The following is a 3,851-nucleotide window of genomic DNA, read 5'->3' as shown; positions in this document are numbered from 1 at the left end:
GCCCCCGTCACCCTGGACTCCGCATCCTCCGTCACAGCGCCTTCTGGGACCCTGCCCACCCCACCCCCCGCCTCCCTCTTACACAGACCCCTGTCCTTGTAAGATCCCACCTCAATCATCTGGGACACTTTCCTGACTGCAGATTCTTTATCACATCTGCAAAGTCCCTTTCACCACATAAGGTGACATAGCCCTAGGTCCCAGGAATTAGGGCACGGCCATCTGTGGGAGGGCCATTACTCAGCCCACCTGGGGCTGGGATCACTCGCGGGGGGAGCCAGCACGATGCACCTGTGCCTCAGAAAACCCAAGCTTTCCCCGCTCCCTCGACCTGCCTCCCTCATTGAGCCTGTGGTCACGGGAGCCCGCTCCGGCGTGAACACGGGCAGGTCCAGGGGCAGAGGGGTGCTCCAGGGAACATCGGTGGGACCTCCAGGGCCGGTGCGTGAAACCAGGGTTGTGTCTCCGTGGCCCGATTTCCATTTGTCTATGACAGGTGACATTCGTGTGAGAACAATGACGTCTGTGTCTCTGGCATCTCGCCCAACATGGAAAACAGCTACGAAATCATTTGCCATCAGCATCTGTGCCACCGTGGTCAGAACGAGCTTCCTGCCCTGTGCCCTGTGGAAACGTCTGGGGTTTAACGCGGAAGAGCCCTCCCTGCTCTGGTCGCGGGGTACAAACCCCCCCCTTCTTTAGCGGGCGGGAGAGCCCAGCCGAGGCTCCCCTCCGGGGAGCGCGAGTGGGAACGGTGGCTGGCTAGGGACGCGGGATCACGCAGCGCGTGGGGCCACGCCCGCCGCCTGTCCTTCCCCCGTCCTGCCCGCTCTCCTACCCTGACTCCCGTCCAGGCTCGAGGCCCCGCACCGGTCCCCACACCAGCCACACGTGCAGGGGGGACGCTCAGACTCCGTGCGCGCACACTGTGCCGTGTGTGTGTGTGTGCGTGCGTGTGTGTGCGTGCGTGTATGTGTGTGCGTACACGTGTGTGTGCCCATGCGTGTGTGTGCGTGCGTGTGTGTATATGTGTGCGTACACGTGTGTGTGTGTGTTTGTGTGTATGACCGTGGTAGTGGACAATAGTTCTGCTATCGATTGGGGGGGAGTGTAAAGAACAGTGACATAGCCCTGCCGAGTTGTGCGCGTGAATGGGTGACCACGGTGTCCTAAACCTTTTCCGGGCCCTGAGGTGGCAGAAGGCATTCCTACCACAGAACGTCAGCCTGACTCCTGGGACGCGTGCCAGCGTTCACGCGAGCCGACCCGCAGTGCTCCCCGGGGAGCCGAGTGACGTGGTGCACTGGGACCCTGGGCACGGAGACCCGTCCACGCAGGCAGAGAAGGGGCGTCCCCTGGGGCAGTGGCTTCGTCTCTCGGCCCGAGGACGGAAACGTCACTCAGTCCTCTTGGCAGAACACGGGAAACCCTGCTGGAAACGCACGCAGCCGGCCAGGGACCCCACCCAAACTCACACTCTGGGCAGCGCTCCAGCCAGGGCAAACCAGGACACACCAGGACACGGCCAGGACGGAGCAGGTGGCAGTGGCCGGCATTCCCTGCAGAGCACAAAGAACCCCCAAGGTGGCCGGCCGTTACTCGCAGACTGGCCACGGCCCATTGGCCTCGGACCACCACACAACTTCCCAGAGTCCAGACTGGGTGTCACACTCGGATGGGGGCACTGGAGGACACAGGGACATTAGACACGAGGCTTTAAAACGCCGCTAGGGTGAGGTCGGAGGCCCACGGAATTTAGCCACGAACAGCAAGGAAAGTAAGAAAGATTTCAAAAGTAGGAACCCACACATGACAGTCTTTGTGACAGACAGGTAGATGACAGACGGGCGGATAGATGACTGACAAATGGCTCGCAGACGACGTTCCTCCACAAGCCGGATCCTGCTCCGGGTAGGACAGAACCGAGTGCTCGGCGAGGCAGATTCCTAGGACAGGCCCTCATGACACGCAGGCGGGATCCGGGCACTGTCTCTCCGTGTGGAAGACGCGGTCTACGGAACGCTCTCTCCACGGCGATCAGGGAGCGCGGTGCGCCCGTCCCCTCGAGGGGGCTGTAACGACGGCGTGTGGCAGGCCCACGCCGCGGGCCTGTCGGGGCGGGCGTGGCTGCCACCCAGCCAGTCACCAGAGGCTGCACTTTTGGGGCGTTTCCTCGCCCCCAGCCGAGCCGTCCGCCTCCCGCTCAGCTCGGGGGCCGACCTTCCCGCAAAGTTCGAAACGGAGTCGCGGATGCGGGTGTTTCTGCCGCTGTCGCCATAGTTCTAAGCTCCTTCCGACAGCAGTGACAGAAAGTAAGCGGGAAGCGCCATCATCGTGGTGAACATACGCCAAAGCAGCACCAGCCACCAAGAACGCGACACCGAACGACACACGGGGAGCCGGGCTCCCGGGAAACCCCGCAGACCCGCACTGTCGGGACCGAGGCCGAAATCCTGTCTCCCCGCCGTCGGGACCCAGAGCCACTCCTGCCGATGCCACAGGCCACGACCCACCCCCCCAGGGTCCGGGCAGACGGCTGGGCTGACTCCACCCAGAGCGGAGTGGGCCTGCAATGGGGCCACGCTCGCTGGCTCGCGGATGGAACCAGCCACGGAAACCAGCCCCCGAGGGACATGGGGACGCCTGGCTTTCCCCGCAGTCGCCCGAGGACGGAACGCGGGCCCGGGGTTCCCAGCAGCCAGCTTCCCACTAGGAAAGGAGCCACCCCGAGACCGGACAGGCGGAGGCAGGGAGAGAAGCGGAAAGGCTTTGCTGCCTCTGGCTGTTTAAATCCTAGAACCAGCCGCACGAGCCGCTGGGGCCAGCCCCGGACTCCGGTCACGACCGTGCTGCTCGCTGGTTTCAGTGGGGTCCCCCTCCCTCGCGGTCACCGAATCCACAGTTCGTACGTTTTGGGCGCAGGTGTCTGAAATGCTTTGTCTGGAGCGACGGCGGAGGCAATGCCCAGCGTGGGACTTGGAATCGCAGACGCTTCAGATGCCACAGACGAGACAGTCCTCGTGCGGACGCGCCCTTCCGGCCGGGACAGAGAAGGCCCAGCCCGAATGCGAGGGCCCGTACCCCACGGCTCGCCGTCGGTCGGAACGTGTGACCGTTCCGCGGTGCTCACGCGGTAGGGCTGACCTCGGAACCGCGGCGAAGTCCGCTGTCGCCAGTCGGCGGGCCTCACGCGTCCCGTCACGCACGCGTCCTACGCGCTTCGCCCGTCGCTCGTGCGCGTGTTCATCATCGCTCGCGTTCGGCGGGATTGTTATTCCTCCGTCTCCCCGCCCCCGCCCTCAGAGGATCCGTAGCTCTGCTGGCAGGACAGCTGTAGACAGACGCCAGCTGCGCTCGGACAGGCTGAGCGTGAAAGCCGCCCCAGCCCCCGCAGCCACGCCGCAGGCCGAGGATGCCCGCACGCCCACCCACGCCTCGGAACCCATCCTTCCTAAAACAGGGAACCAAAAAGCCAATCCGGACGCGAGGTCGATGAGCGTGGCTGCGGACGATCTCTGTAAATTCTGCCGCGAAAGCAGACAGCCCGGGTGCCATCAGCTGATTTCAGTTGTGGGGAGGAGACAATGATGAAATTTAAAAAAAAAAGACAGCAAAAAATAATTGAAGAGTAGAAAAAAAGAACGTAAGTAGGAAAGAGGAAATCGAGGTAAACGCGCAGGTTTATTCCACTCACCTCCAGGTCCCACGACAAGCTCCGCGGCCCTGTTAATTCCTTGCGTCTGCCGGCGATTTCCATCACGTGGGCGCGTGGCACTTGTGACTCATAACGGGACAGATGCCAGCGTTTCCAGACCTGGCCCCACCGCCTCGCCTCTGGGAATCGTTGTCAG

Source organism: Pteropus vampyrus, unplaced genomic scaffold (genome assembly GCF_000151845.1).
Source record: "Pteropus vampyrus isolate Shadow unplaced genomic scaffold, Pvam_2.0 Scaffold1110, whole genome shotgun sequence".
In the NCBI taxonomy this organism is placed as follows: domain Eukaryota; kingdom Metazoa; phylum Chordata; class Mammalia; order Chiroptera; family Pteropodidae; genus Pteropus; species Pteropus vampyrus.
Note: the sequence above shows the minus strand (reverse complement) of the source record.